The sequence below is a fragment of the Lepidochelys kempii genome, chromosome 3, assembly GCF_965140265.1.
Source record: "Lepidochelys kempii isolate rLepKem1 chromosome 3, rLepKem1.hap2, whole genome shotgun sequence".
Classification (NCBI taxonomy): domain Eukaryota; kingdom Metazoa; phylum Chordata; order Testudines; family Cheloniidae; genus Lepidochelys; species Lepidochelys kempii.
This window is the reverse complement of record NC_133258.1, coordinates 119248313-119265139: the sequence shown is the minus strand read 5'-3', so window position 1 is coordinate 119265139 and position 16827 is coordinate 119248313.

Here is a 16827-nt window from a genome sequence, read left to right as displayed (position 1 = left end):
TGGGAAATCCCCCCGCCCCGCACCCACCAAACTGTGGCTGGGCGGCCCGAGTCAATATGGCAGCTCTGCTATTCTAGGCTATGTGACCTAGTGGCCACAGTCAATATGACTGCCCTCCTATGCAGGCCTGTGTGGCCTAGTGGTCAGCCACCCACCTGGGCCCTCCATACTCCACGGGTGCCATCCCAGGGTCCTGTCAGCAGCGACTGTATTCACTACTAGGTCAGTGGGGATCCATCCGAAACATGCTGACTTCACTCCAGTTCTACAATCAGAGCAATGTTTACTTCCTACCCTGGTTTCCCGTGCTGTCGTCCACTGGTCTGCTGGACCTCTGGGTAGACCAGTGAAGCTCCTGATGACTCTGTCCCCTCTTGGGCTATCACAGGCAGCCAGGTATCCACTTGGGTCTCAACGTGCCGAGCCTCCTTGGTCTAGTGCTCCAGCAGCTCCTGGGAAGGAACGTGCATCCTCTCTCCTCAGCGGTCAGCCCCAACAGAGCTGGGCTGCTTCCTTTTATATTGAGGCTCCAGTTGCAGCATGTCCAGCAGTGGCGAGGAGGCATGGCTTCCTCATCCCACAATATGGGGCTAACCCCTTCTCGTCCAATGCAGGGCAGGTATACTCCATCACAGTGTTACATATTTTATTTATTTTAAAAAGGGTCCCATAGATATATTATTGAGCCCACCATGGCTACTGTCCTTGACACCTAGGTGAAGGGCAACACCAAAATTTATTATAAAAGGCCAAATTCTGTGACCTGCTTCAGTCCCCTTATGCCACTCACAGTGCAATGGAGTGAAGCAGGGAGTGGCTCCATCTCCATAGCTGGTGAAAGCTTCATCAAGTGGGAGTCACCAGGGGGCGGGGGGGACAGCCTGCAGAGTGCCAGCTTCCATTTTGCCTGCTCTAAAACACAAGGGATGTTTTCAAGCATATATCAATGATTTCTTGACTCGGCTTTTAACATTCCAATTCTGTTCTGTTCTTTATGAGGCTCAAACAAAGCAAGATTATTTGTCAAATAAACACTAATCATTCATTAAGAGAATTTTCTGCCAAGCTGCCTACTCATTCGGCCTTGGCTGTGCTGATGGAACATGGGAGCTTTGATTTATAAAAAGCAGATGATCTTTGGCTAAAAAGAAATTTCCTTCTGTGTTTAAATAGCAAATTCAAGACACAATTAAACTCCACTCATATCCTCTTGAGCCTCAGAAAACAGTGAATTGCCCCTTTGTTTTCTTTTTTATTTCTCAACATTTTATAATTGCTCCTCCCACTTGAAATTAAAAAACTTTAAGCATTTCTCTAGTTATACCTTTGATCCTTCCAAGCCAGGGAGGTGCTGGTTTAAATCCGTTCACCAGCAAACTGCCATTGACACTGCACAAACATTTTTAAACCACACTTTGCCTCAGCATTCTGTGCTCCACATACCGATTCCAGAGACTTAAGCATTAATGCTGTCCTTTCTGCAGCCAAATAACCAGGACCTACCACCATTTCACACATCATACTAGAAACCTTCACAGGGTCTCAGTCTCAGAGAGGCCTTCTTTACATGCAGGGAGTATACTGTGCTGTGCTACTCTACAAACAGGAACAGACAAATGCAAACAAAGGGCCATTTATTTCCTCAGGTACAGCATACAGGAGAAACAATTAACAAAATATTTTTTGCAGTGGTGACGGAAAACAATGTGCTGCATATTACTTCATCATGCGAAATAAACACTATGGTCCAGATCCAAAGTCCTTTGCAATTAATGGAAAGACGCCCATTGACTTCAATGGGCTTTAGATCTGGCCCTATGCCAGGCCATTAGGACAAAACTACCCTGGGCATCTGGATTAACCCCTCCACTGAGAGTGGCAGCTCTAAATACAATGGGCAGGCAGTCACTTGCAGAGGGCTGCAAAATACTGCTATTAGTCTCTACTGCTCCTGCCTCTTGCTCCCTTGCTGTGTGGGGAATGCTAGGGCCTGTACTGAATTCTTGAGTTGTTTTAACATATGTCATTCCACACAACTCAGCAGAGTGCAGCAATTAAACAATATTTGGTTGTATTTTTCCATTGCTCTTTCTCTTTGTTCCCACCTTTCTGTTGAGAGAGATTGTGCCAAATTAACACCACCAATTTCTGCTAGTCTAAAACTCAGGGGAGGTCCTTGATGGCAAAAGCTTCCCTAAGAGATTAGGCTTCACTGACTCAAAACAGCTGCTACCTCACTTCCACCAGTGCAGCCCGTAAGGGTGTGATCAGCACTAAAATTTTATGGTACTCCTTGGAAAGGAGATGTGAATAGGGAATCTGCTGGTTCAATAGCTCTCTCAACACTCTCCCACAGAGTCCTGGTGAGAAATAAGGGCTAGAAGACCCACAGATTTCAGAGCAGCAGCCGTGTTAGTCTGTATCCGCAAAAAGAAAAGGAGGACTTGTGGCTCCTTAGAGACTAACACATTTATTTGATCATAAGCTTTTGTAAGCTCATGAAAGCTTATGCTCAAATAAATTTGTTAGTCTCTAAGGTGCCACAAGTCCTCCTTTTCTTTTTGAAGACCCACAGCGTGGCAGTAGAAGAACCATTGCCTGCTCTCTATAGAAATAAATCTCCTCTAGGACGTCAGGAGCATGGTTTCTGCAGGGACATAAAATTTGCACCTTCCTTTGCTAGCTTTGCCAGATTGCCTCTGTGTTTTTATTTTTCAATAACTTTTTTTAATGTATTGCGAGATTACAATGTAATTACATTATAAGACATAATAAAGGTCTAAGACACACACACACAAACTACAATGCTAACAAGTCACATGCGCTATTAAACCCTCTTTTCCTATGCATTTCAAGTAACCAACAGTTTATTCAGAAATGAAATTCTTAGGAAGAATCATAAATTATTCTGTGATCAAGAAACAATGGTTCAAATTAATTCCTGATGTAACTTCACAGATTCCCCTCTTACAATGGGGATGAATTTAGCCAAATGTCTTTAAGACTAAACTTCGGGTGTTTTGAAATCAATATTTTAGAGCTTTGGCATCCTATGTTAAATAAAATAATAATGTTTTCTATTCAGTCAGTGTTGCTTTAAAAAGTGTGTTTAGTTTTTGTTTGAATTCTTTTTCTGTTTAAGACATGTATGTAATTATGGATTGTTTTTGCCAAATACTGACTGACAGCATGGGTCTAGACTTACACCTATTATAGGATTGCACCACCAGTTTTTGACAAAAGGGTATTTAATCCTATACTTACAGCAACAATTAAGCCATAGCTGGCCTCTATATTTTCTGTGTGCAACTCCTTCAGCTCACTGACTTCTCAGCTTCAAAATCATTTATGCTCAATGCCAGCTGACTTATTTTCAGAAGCATTCCACTCCAGCTGACATCATCTTTGCCTTGTGAAGGGTCACACCCATATCAACAAATGGTGATTCATTACTGCAGCTTAGAGAAGTTAAATTAGCTACTTAGGAATTCCATGATAATTGGTCTGATATATTATCATGAGTTATTGTGAAATCACTGTTGTCATAGGCAATTTCCTTCCGTATTCTCAAACTATTACCTGACAGCAGTCATTTAATTGGATTTCCTGCTACTCATTGCCAAGATTGGTTTCCTAGATATTTGGTTCTGAGAACATTTATGGGGTTTATGTTGGCTAAATTGCCCAGCATCCATTGAATTATCCTATTCCGCCAAATTTTTCCTCCGTTGTTATAAGTAAATATGATCTGTTCATTCCACTCAGATGTAATACCCATATATAAAAACTACATTAGCAGACCAGTAGGGATGTGACAAACCAAAAGAAAGGTGAAAAATCACAATGAAGGATCACACCTGCCAAAAGGCAATAGACACCAGGGAAATATAAAGGTGATGGCCCATTGTTCTGGGATTTAAAGCACTGATCCTGACCTGTAAAGTTTTACTTATAATATCCAGATTTGTGGCTCTCTTCTGTACCTTCTCCAGTTTTTCAGCATCCTTTTTCAAATGTGAATACCACAACTCAACAGAGGATTCTAGTATCAGTCTCACCAATGTGATATACAGAGGTAATGTCACCTTCCTTTGCCTACTCACTACTCCCCTACTTAGACAGCTAAGGATCGCATTAGCCCTTTTTGTCACAACATTGCACTGGGAACTTACGTTGAATTCTTTGTCCACTATAGCCCCTAAATCCTTTTCAGAATCGCTGCTTTCCAGGATACAGTCCCCCATTCTGTAAGTCTGGCCTGCATTCTTTATTCCTACAAGTACAATCTTGCACTTGGCTGTATTAAAACACATTTTGTTTGAATGGCCCCAGCTTTTCAAGTGATCCAGATCACTCTGTATGACTGATCCATCTTCATCATTATTTACCACCCCACCGATCTTTGTGTCATCTGCAAATTTTATCAGCAGTGATTTTATATTTACTTCCAGATCACAGATGAAAATGTTATAATGTCACTCATAGAACTGATCCCCATGCAACCCCACTCAATGATTCCTCATTAACAACTGTTTGAGATCTGCTAGCCAGTTCTTAATCTATTAAATGTGTGCTTTATTGATATTGTAAAGTGCTAATCTTTTCATCAGAATGTCATACAGTACTCAGTCAAAAGCCTTACAAAAGTCTAATTGTATTACATTTATGTAATAATCTCTATCAACCAAATGTATTAATAATCCCATCAAAGAATTAAATCAGGCTTGTTAAACTTGTCTGCAATAAAACCATGTTGATCACCTAGAGTAGGAATAAAATTGCTGCCAGTTAAGACTTGTGTTTTACATCTCTTCTGAAAGATGACACGTTGAATAGCAAAATGTTCCTGAATGTGTTAGTACACTGGTTCTCAACCAGGGGTACATGTACCCCTGGGGGTACACAGAGGTCTTCCTGGAGGTACATCAACTCATCTAGATATTTGCCTAGTTTTACAATAGGCTACATAAAAAGCACTAGCAAAGTCAATACAAACTAAAATTTTGTACAATGATTTGTTTAATATGTTCTATATGCTATACACTGAGATGTAAGTACAATATTAATATTCCAATTTATTTTATAAGTAGATGGTAAAAATGAGCAAATAAGCTATTTTCATATTTTCACACAAGCTGATTTCATAAGCAAGTAGTTTTTAAGTGAGATGAAACTTGGGGGTACACAAGACAAATCAGACTCCTGAAAGGGGTGCAGTAGTCTGGAAAGATTGAGAACCACTGTGCTAGTACATTGGGCTCACTACTGACACAACTGCATCACCAGCACCACCTCCTGCAGGAGCTGGGGGGCAGGGGGAGGAAGAGGGGCTGGGGCTTGCTTTCTGAAATATCCTATCTCCAAGCTTGCCCATCTCACAGTCAGCTCTATATTTTGGTTGAGTCAAGACTAACTTTCCTCATGTTATGGAAATGCACAAGTCCCTCCTCTCAATCTTGTTCCTACCAAATTTTGTATTTTAAAATTCAGTTATTTTTTGTATTGAAGAGTAAACCAAAAGCACATGAAAGAAACCAGCTACCTACCTGTCAAAACGGTTGTTCTTTGAGATGTGTTGCTCACGTGCATTCCAATAGGAGTGTGCCTCCTCCACTTGCACATCGTTGGAAGGTTTTTCCCCTAGTGGTGCCTGTCAGGTCAGCTGTGGAGACCCCTGGAGTGGCGCCTTCATGGTGGTGTATATAGGTCCCTGCCGCCCCGCCCCTTGCTCAGTTCCTTTTTGCTGGAATACTCCGATAGAGGGGAGGTGGGTGGGATTTGCAATGGACATGAGCAACACATCTCAAAGAACAACAGTTACGAGAGGTAAGTAACCATTTTTTCTTCTTTGAGTGATTGCTCATGTGCATTCCAATAGGTGACTTCCAAGCAATTTCCCTGGGGGAGGGGTCAGAGCTCACCTGGTTGCTGAATGCAGCACTGCGCTGCCAAAGGCTGCATCGTCCCTTGCCTGTTGGGTGATGGCATAGTGTGACGTGAAGGTGTGGATGGAAGACCATGTTGCTGCCTTGCATATGTCCTGGATAGGGACCGGCACAAGGAATGCTGTGGATGAAGCTTGCGTTCTTGTGGAGTGCGCCATCAGCGGAGGGGCTGGAATTTTAGCCAGGTCATAGCACGTCCTGATACAGGACATGATCCACGATGAAATGCACTGGGACAAGATCGGAAGCCCCTTCGTTCTCTCTGTGATTGCAATAAAGAGCTGTGGTGACTTATGAAATGGCTTTGTGCGCTCAGTGTAGAATACTAGGGCATGCCTGATGTCCAGGGAATGGAACATTTGCTCTCAGTTACTGGCATGTGGCGTAGGGAAAAACACAGTTAAAAATATGTGCTAGTTCACATGAAACTGAGAGACTACCTTTGGTAGAAACGCAGGGTGAGGGTGTAGCTGCACCTTGTCTTTATAAAAGACTGTATAGGGAGGCTCTGAAGTCAACACTCTAAGCTCGGAGACCCTTCCAGCTGAGGTTATGGCCACCAGAAAGGCTACCTTCCAGGAAAGGAAGGACAGAGGGCAGGTTGCCATGGACTCAAAAGGGGGCCTCATGAGCACAGACAGGACCAAGTTGAGGTCCCATGGGGAATAGGCCAATGCACCTGGGGATAAAATCTGTCCAAGCCCTTGAGAAACTGGCCCACCATGGGATTCCGAAGACTGACCTCCCAGCTTTCCCCAGGTGGAAGGCCGAAATGGCAGTCAGGTGTACCCTGAGAGATGATATTGCCAACCCCCACTGCTTGAGGTATAGTAGGTAGTCTAACACAAGCAAAATTGGTGCTTGCTGTGGAGTGCTGCCCCTCTGCAGAGACCAGATGGAAAACTGCTTCCACTTTGCCGGGTACATGGCACAAGTGGAGGGTTTCCTACTTCCCAGCAGACCCTCCCTAACTGAGTCTGAACACTGAAGCTCAAGAGGGTTCAACCAGGGAGTTTCCATGCTGTGAGGTGGAGGGACTCCAGGTTGGGGTGTTGCAGACGGCTGTGGTCCTGTGTGATTAGGGTCAGCCATATAGGAAGCGCCACTGCTCTGTCCAATGAGAGGTTCAACAGCATGGTGAACCAGTGCTGGCAGGGCCACACTGGCACTATGAGGATCAAGGAAGCCCTGTCCCAGTGAGTCTTGAGGAGGACTTTGTGTATGAGAGGGAAGAGCGGGAATGTTTACAGCAGGTGACCCATCCATGAAAGGTGAAAGGCATTCATGATGGAGCCTGGGCTGTGGTTTAGGAAAGAGCAGAACTGCTGGCACTTCCTGTTGCTCCACTTCATGAACAGGTCTATGTGAGGAGAGCCCCACCTCTGGAAAATCAAGAGCATGTTGTCCGACCTGAGGGACCATTTGTGACGGTGAAACGAGTGGCTGAGGCAATCAGCTAGCTCGCTTTGCGCTCCCGGAAGGTGCGATGCCTCTAGGTACATTGAGTGGGCAATGCAAAAATCCCACAGCTTGAGGGATTCCTAGCACATGGGAGAGGAGCGAGCACCATCCTGTTTGTTTATATAAAACATCGCTGCAGTGTTGTCCGTCAGCACAGACAGACAAGCACCCTGAAGGCGGGCCTGGAATGCTTGGCATGCCAGACAAACCGCCCTCAGCTCCCTTACATTGATGTGCAGTGATAGATCTGTGTGGGACCATAGGCCTTGGGATCTGATATTGCCCACGTGCACTGCCCAACTGAGCGCTGAGGCGTCCTTGTCCAGAGATAGTGTAGGTTGGGGTTTGGCAAAGGGTATTCCCTCACAGACCACTTGTGGCTGCAGCCACCAGTGGAGAGACTCGAGGATGCGAGAGGGGAGGGTAACTATCCTGTTCAGTGGGTCCCTGCTGGGCCTGTGCACCCATGACAACCACACCGGGAGAGGCCGAAGGTGCAACCTGGTGTGCTGGACTATATATGTGCAGGCCGCCATATGTCCCAACAGTTTCATGCAATTTCTGGCCATAGTTGTGGGGAATCGGTGAAGGTTTTCGATAATGTCCCTGAATGTTTGAAAGCGCAGCTCGGACAGGAACACCCTGGCCCGTATGGAGTCCAAGAGTGCGCCTATGAATTCTATTCTCTGCTTCGGGACTAGTGCGGATTTGGGCATGTTCAATATGAGGCCCAGCCTGAGGAAGGTGACCTGGGCCAGAGAGACATGCTCCATAGCCTGAGCTTACGACTTGACCTTCATGAGCCAGTCATCCAGGTATGGGAAAACTTGCACCTGACATTTGCGGAGGAAGGCTGCCATGACCGCCATACACTTCGTGAATACTTGGGGGGCTGCCAAGAGCCCAAACAGGAGCACCCCGAACTGGTAGTGCTGGCCGCTTACCACAAAGCAAAGAAATCATCTGTGGGCCAGGATAATGGAGATATGAAAGTACGCATCTTTCAGGTCGAGGGCGGCGTACCTCTCTGTCCTCCACGAAACTTCACTTTCCTTATGAACGTGTTGAGGTCTCACAGATCCAGGATAGGCTGGAGCCCACCCTTGGCCTTGGGGGATGAGAAAATAGCGGGAGTAGAACCCCTTGCCCCTCAACTACTGAGGAACTTCCTCTATTGCCCCTAGAGCAAGGAGCGATTGCACCTCCTGCAGAGGGAATTGTTCGTGAGAAGGATCCCTGAAAAGGGATGGGGAAGGGAGGTGGGAGAGAACAGAATTGGATAGAATATCCCACATCCACCGTGTTCAGGACCCAGCGATCTGACGTGATCTGGGACCAAGCACAGTAGAAGTGGGACAGTCAATTCACAAAGAGGGGGTAAAGATCTGAGCTCGGTACTGGTGCTCTGTCCTAGGGCACATCTTCAAAAGTTTGGCTTTGGGCCCACAGGCTGTTTGGAAGAACCCAGGCCTTGGCCTGAGGAGGACTGTGACTGGCACCTCCTATTATTCCTGCCCCGTCTCCTGGATGAGTCTTGCCTGGGAGGCCCAGAGTAGAGACGGGACGGGGGCTGAGGCTAAAATGGCTTTCTTTGGAGTGCAGGGGTGTGGATCCCCAAAGAACGTAGAATCACCTGCGAGTCCTGAAGACTGTGCAAGTGAGAGTCCATATTTTGGGTGAACAAGCCAGCACTGTCAAAGGGCAGGTCCTGGACCGTGTTCTGGACCTCAGGTTGTATCCCCGACAGCTGCAGCCAAGCACTGCATCTCATTGTAATGGCAGTGGCCATAGTCCTAGCCGCCAAGTCTGCTGCATCTAACGTGGCCTGGATGGAGGTTCTTGAGACCACCCTGCCCTCTTCGAGAAGTGCATTAAACTCCTTGCACGAGTCAGCCGGAGCAACTCCTGGAATTTTGCTAACATGCTCTAGGAATTGAAAGCATAGCGGCTGAGTACTGCTTGCTGGTTGGCAACTTGAAGCTGGAGGCTCCAGTTTGAGTAGATGTTTCAGCCAAAAAGGTCCAGCTTCTTAGTGTCCCATGACTTTGGGGCGGGACCTGGCTACCCCTTATGGTTTGCCGCATCAACCACAAATCCGGCGTGGAGGGGAGGTCAAACTCTTCCTCCAAATCCTCCCGAGTTGGGGAGTCCACCTGCATCGGACTCAATGGACCTCCGGTCGGAGCCAGAGTTAACGGTGCCGGGTCTTGAGGTCCAGACTGTGGGTGTCCCGCATTGGGACGCACCCCGCTGGAATCCCCTCATGGTTTCTTAAGGGGGGAACGACCGCGGTCCACCTTCTTTTTCTCATGCGGCACCGTGGACTGTGAGCAGTGCCACCTGCTAGAAGTGGCCTTACGAGCCAGGGGATGGTGCCGATGCTCCTTGGAGGAGTCCTTCCTTGGTGCCGGGGCATCCCGCACCAAGGCCAGGGTGCTGCGCACCGATGATGCCGGTGCTGTTTCTGGTGCCAGCTGAGGGCGGAGGGCCGACTCCATCAGGAGGAGCTTTAAATGATAGTCCCACTCTCAGTCCTGGGTCTAAAGCTCCTGAAAATTAGACACTTGTCTGTCTGATGGCCGCCTCCTAGGCACTTGAGACAAGCAGCATGCGGATAACCTCTGGGCATAGGTTTTGCACACCTCTCTCATGCCTTAAACCCCTGCGACCGAGGCATGCCCCGGTGCCTGGGGAAACTAGGGTTGGGGGGAAAGCCCCTCAAAGTAAGCTTAACTAACTAGGAACTACTATACAACTATCGATTAACTATTTACAAATAAGAAAAGGGAACCACTAGGTAGGCACTTGCGAATGCAAGAGACTGAGCTGCTCCAATGACCATCACTGCGGGTAAGAAGGAACTGAGCAGGTGGCGGGTCGCCAGGGACTTACATACACTGCCATGAAAGCTTCACTCCAGGGGTCTCCACAGCTGACCCGATGGGTACCACTAGGGGAAAAAAACCTTCCGACGATCGTGCACACGGCGCGCGCACATGCCTATTGAAATGCACATGAGCAATCACTCGAAGATGAGCAGAAAGTTCTCAATTCTATTCTCAGCGGCATGAATTGCACCTGTGATCAAAGAACAGAATTTGGCTTGAAATGTTGTCTTTTTTTCCCAGGCTCCACCACCTCATCCTAAAATGCAAAAAGTACCTTTGCTGATTATTCATTAAAAGTTTGAAAAAACCCAAACCCTTCCTCTGTTTGCATTTCAGCTCCTAAGTAAGGGTATTAAAAATATGTATAAATCTCTATGTATTTTATCTCACATTGAAACGAATTTTGGTCTGAAATTGCAATCTATTTGTCTGTGTTATCTCAGAAAAAAGGAAGTTCTAAGGGGATGGGCACAATCATTCAGCCTTTAGTCATGGAAGGAGACTTTCTGAAAAACATGAGCTGTCACACATGAATAAAAGTCGTCACATCTGAACCCATGTCACTTGTCTGAAACAAGTCTGACTAATATTCTACTTCAGCACTGATGCATAAACTTTCCATGTTCACCTATGGCTCTATTTTCCATGAGCACAGCTCCTGTTTAAGCACCAAAATAGAATCATAGAATACCAGGGTTGGAAGGGACCTCAGGAGGTCATCTAGTCCAACCCTCTGCTCAAAGCAGGGCCAATCCCCAATTTTTGCCCCCAGATCCCAAATGGCCCCCTCAAGGATTAAACTCACAACCCTGGGTTTAGCAGGCCAATGCTCAAACCACTGAGAAAATAAATGAGCAGATTTTCAGAAGAGCTTTGCATCCAACATATTGAGCTCTGTTGACAATCTGCCCCAAACAGTGAGTGCTGAGCACTTGAAAATCTGGCCCATTGTGGCTTTTTGTGCCCTATGCAAATATACTGTAGAAGGAGGAAGAGGGAGTCACCATTATATATAGTAGTAATTAACATTATTAGAATATTATTAGTATTAGGCTTAGATTGTGAGCCAGAGATGGGCAAACTACGGCCCCCGGGCCACATCCGGCTGGTGGGACCCTCCTGCCCGGCCCCGAGCTCCTGGCCTGGGAGGCTAGCCCCTGGTCCCTCCCCTGCTGTTCCCCCTCCCCCACAGCCTCAGCTAACTGCACCGGCAGCACAATGCTCTGGGCGTCGGGGCTGCGAGCTCTTGCCGGGCAGCACAGCTGCAGAGCCGCAGCCTGACCCGGCGCTCTGTGCTGCGCGGTGGCGTGGCTGGCTCCAGCCGGGCGGCGCGGCTGCCTGTCCTGGTGCTCTGGGTGGCGCAGCTATAGTGCCACCAGCCACAGGTGCTCCAGGCAGCACGGTAAGGGGGCAAAGGGGGTTGGATAGGGGGCAGGGCGGTCACAGGCTGGGGAACAGGGGGGTTGAATGGGGGCAGGGGGGAAGTCAGGAAGGAGAGGGGAGGTTGGATGGGGCGGCGGGGGGCAGTCAGGGGCAGGGCTGCCGGGGGCGGTCAGAGGACAGGGAGGGGTGGATGAGGCAAGGGTCCTGGGGTGGGGGGCCATCAGGGAACAAGGAACAGGGGGGTTGGACGGGACAGGAGTCCCGGGGCGGCTGTCAGGGCACGAGAAGCGGGGGGGGGGGAATAGGAGGCGGGGGCCAGGCCACACCTTGCTGTTTGTGGAGGCACAACCCTCCACACAATTTCGGAAACCCGATGTGGCCCTCAGGACAAAAAGTTTGCCTGCCCCTATTGTAAGCTCTTTGGGGGCAGGGATTGTCTTTTTGTTCTGTGTTTGTACAGCACTTAGCACAATCGGGTCCTGGACCATGACTGAGCCTCCTAGGTGCTATGGTAATACAAATAATACAATAAAGAATCTGATGGCCCAACCCTGCTTTCACCGAAGTACATGGGAGTTTTGCCAGTGCAAGAAGACTCAGGTCCACAGACCACAAAAGAATGCAAGATTAGTATCACTTTTTATGTTTCATACAGAGTATTCTTTCCTGACACTCACAAACTATGGGAGAGGACTGTTACAAGGGAAGCTCTCTGTTCTGTGAGGTTTAGAATACTGCTACTTAGCACTTGTATCATCTTGACTTGTTCAAAGCACTTTATAACCACTAAACACTTAATACAGCTACAGGCTCTAACAGCTCTAGCAGCTCTAGCCAAAGCCCAGTCAAGTCAGAAGGAATCTTTCCACTGACTTCAACAAGCTTTGAATCAGACCCTAATGTCTGATGCACCTTTCATCAGCTTCAGTACAGGTGCTGCTGCGTTATAGCTGGTCCTGACAGATTTTACAGAATGTTTTGTCCAAGTTACAGATTGATTTTCAAAAAGCATGTCACTGTTATAATCTTTGCATGTTGAGTGTTATAAAATGCCCCCATCAGAGCATTTAATTATTAGATCAAAATAACAGCAGAATGTAGGAAGTCTGATAGAATGATTCTCTTTCACAGGCCAATGAAAGAAATTTAGTGTCACACGCAAACTGATAAAATGGATGTTATCCTGCATTTGAGAGTCCGTTATCCCACAAAGAAGTCATTTCCTTTTCCGGTGCTGGATACTCAGCCAGGCCTCTGTCACTTACCTGAGAAGCACTTTAAAAAGGGTTGGGCTATTTATTGATTAATAGCAACATCATACTAAAGTTAGGCTAACCTGGTTTCCTGCTTCAGTGCACTAAGCTAATTGCCACAGAGGTCAAAAAGCATTTGTTATCACCATAGCATTGCAGAGTTGGTCATTATGGAGAGGTCAAGTGCATATGGAATTGGACGAGTGCATTATATTTTTGACGCCCTCTGAAATATCAGAGGCCTGATTTGCCACTGCCCTGCATTTTGCGTTGTGGATCCTCCTTTCCTTCCCCCCCACAGATAGGCAGGTGAGGGTAAAGCTTGTGAAGACTACTCCAATGAGTGGGTAACTGTAGTTTCTGTGGAACAACTGTGAAACTGCTTTGAGCTGGATTAGGGTCAGAGGGAGATACAGATTTTTCTGTCCTGGTCCCCGGATGCATCTGTCCAACACCAACACCAACCAGGAATGAGACTTTGTATTTATGTACCACCAGCTTCTCTGTGTATAACACAGCTTTTTCTGTGCCTTTAGTCTGGGCCTGGAGTTAATATCCTCCTCTATTCATTGGAGACTCCAGCGTAAGTAAAGGAGGACCTCAGAACAAATGCTCAGAAGTGCAGGAAATTTGATACACAACTCATTTTGGAAAGTAAAACAATTGGAAAACAATGGTCTTAAGTAAGTCCTCCTTTACTTATCCTGGATTATTTAGGCAGAGGATCCTCTATACAAATATTGCATAAAACATAAAGAAATTGCTAGACCCTATTCTTTGATTTTGAACTCAACCATGCAACTGGATGTCTTTACTAAACAAAAGAAGAAAACAGTCCAAAACCAAAGTACCTTGGCAGAAAAAAGGAGACAGACATAAGCTATTACTCACTTCCTATAATGATGGCCAATGATACAAGGAGCTGTGGCTTGTTTAAGCCATAAACCTTATTGCTGTCTCCTAAAGTTCCACTAGATTTAAATATTAATTTTTGTCATCTGCAAGAGATGCAAAGTTAGAGAAGATTTTTTGCACATCTATGTGGAATTGTAAGGAAAAGATTTATAGCATAGCCATTCACAGCACCTTAAGGTCTACTTGTCTTTCGGGTTGCCAAGTCTCCAGGATTGTCCTGGAGTTTCCAGGAATTAAAGATTAATCTTTAATTAAAGATTATGTCACGTGCTGAAACCTCCATTAATACGTCCAACCAAAACTGTCAACCCTATGTTGTCTTTCCACAGTATACTCCCATATTCAAGAGGATTTATTTGAGCTGTAAAAGTTTGAGTCTAGATTGAAATTTGGCACCAAATTTTGGGATTCATAACCTACTGGATTCATACGCTAATTTAAAAAATGGACAAGCGTCTATTTGTGGGGCAAAGTAGTGATTCCAAGAAAGGTGTTTTCATCTATCTAGTGACTTAATATTGCAAGGCATTTTTCTTTTTATTGGCTTTCTACCTGCAGTGACCATGACCCTTAGCTGGGGGCCAACAAGTGCACAGCACAGCCCAAAAGGATGGGGGGTAGGGGAGAGAGGGCTTTAATTCTCCTCTCCCCCCATTGACTCGTTGTGTGGCCTTTGCTCTGTCACTTTACCTCCCGGCCTCTGTTTCCCCCTTTGAAAATGAACACAAAGTTGAATGTGACTAGATCAGACAGTTCTCCTTTCAGAAAACTGACACACAGGCAGGTTTGGAAAAAAGAAGGTCTCTCCAGGGCAGCTTGCCATGAACAGAGAGAGAACAAAGTGCAAGGGCCAGACATAGACTTTGACATGTAAAGTGACTGCTACCAGCCTTTAATCTTTGAAAACTATTTTCCTGAGCTGCAGTAGCACAGCTCCTTGTTGCTAACATGAGTAAGAGTGAAAGCTTTTCTTGTTCTCTCCCCTCTCTTTATAAATAAACAAACATTGCTTACTGCAGCTAAACCTGGAATAGGCCTTTTGAAGTGGAGGTGACCTCTGCTTCCAGCATTCACCTTGGGAATGAAGGAGACTCGCCTCGTGACAGAAGAAGAGCAAACAGGTGGAGTCCACTAAGCTAGCACTGCCAAAGTCATGAAGGGAGGTTTAAAGAGGGAAGTGTTCACTCTCCTAAGAGGTGGCACTGTCCTAAGGCTCTTGCTGGGAAGTTTAGATTGGTCCATGCTGTTCCACGCATCAACAAAACCACAGCCGTGAACAGCAACAAGTCAGGAGAAATGGCTAGCGCTTACTTTGTGCCAGGGCTTGCCAGGCTGAGCCTCGGCACCTCTAGGCTTGGCAGTTCATAGCCCCAGCACCCATGGGCTTGCTGCATCAGTTATGAATGTAAAAAAATTGCTTGAGCCCCAACACCTCTTTCATACAAATAAGCACTGGAAATAGTTCTGCCAGGAGAAACCCAAAAAGCAAAACAAAGCAAACACAAAGGCTGGGCCAACATGCTCCAGTGGGAAGAATTTCATCGTAACACCCTAACGTGGTAAAAGCTACACTCTGTGAGCATCAGCAGGGATTGTTCAGAGTGATCGAAACCACCAGAGTACATAGCTCTGAGAGGGGGATGCCAACCAGGCCAGGCATTTCATAACCCAACAAGCAGTATTGCCCATCCCCAAGCCTTCAAAAAACATGTCAGACCCCAAAATCATGAGATTGGCTTAAAAAGCAGATTTTAAAAAAATAATAAAAGCTGGGTTCTTTTTTCTTGCCTTCTGGTTCATGAGCCTTTAGAGTGGTCTCAGGTCATGTTTTCACGCTTTTCTCCACAACCACAAGGGCTAAATATTTTCATTTAAAAAGGAACCAATCAACAAAAAGAACTGAGATTATGTAGTCACTTGACTCCAGGAGCTGAGGCTTTAAAAAGACACCCAAGATCTCAAGACCTACGATAAAATCATGAGAGTTGGCACAACAGCAATATGGCACAGCCAGTGCCCAGATCAAGAGAGGTAGGAATACTGCTGATGGGCACTAATGAAGGATCTGAAATGCACTGTGACTGATATCTTCTAACCCCTATTGATCCTGGATGGATGAGGGCAGGAGATAACAGGCCAATCAGAGTGCTGGCAGATATAGATACACTCAGCTATATTTGGATGCTTGCCATTAGCCAGGGTGCTGCCTAGCAGAAGAGCAACAGGAAATTTGCACTTTGTAGGGACCCATCAATGCGGCACCCTGCAGAAGCAGGAATCAAGCAATCTTACACATTTATTTTAAACCGCACTGGGCCTCAGATTGTTCACATGTGGAGGGGACCGTCTTTGTGCAGGTTTCACCTCTCTTGCACAGAAGGGCACAGCCCGAGTTGCCTGTACAGCACAGTCCTGTCCTCCTCCAGACCAGGGTCCACACTGTGGAGGGAGTGGAGCCTGGGGAGACTGGCCCAGAGGGGAGACACATTTCTTCCTTCACTGTCCCAAAGAGGGTAAGCAGGAAAGACATTACAGCTCAGGGTCCAAGGGCAGCAACCACCATAGAGCTGGATGAGGAGAACATCAGTGCAGAGGCTGAGGGCCTCCATGCAGATGGCTTTTGGTCTGCTAGTTTCTGATTTCATCTGCAGGGAGATGAACTCTGTCTGTTCATCTCCTGTGCAATTAGATAATGTGACATGGGAAGCGGTATCTCTGCAAAATAATCTTTGTAGAGATTTCCTCCCCCAGAATCTCTTCCAAGGCCTTTTTCCCTGGGAGAGAATGATCTGACCTAAGATACCGTTTCAGAGCTTTCTCAGCTTGGGAGAGGGAAAGAGCCTGCTGATATTGTAAGTGGTTACAGTGACTAACGCACCATGTGGAGACCGAAGCCACATAAATAATAGAGACACCTCAAACATGCTTCACTGAACCTCAGGAAAAAGCAAAGAAAAGGTCACAGGATTCCAACTGGGGAAA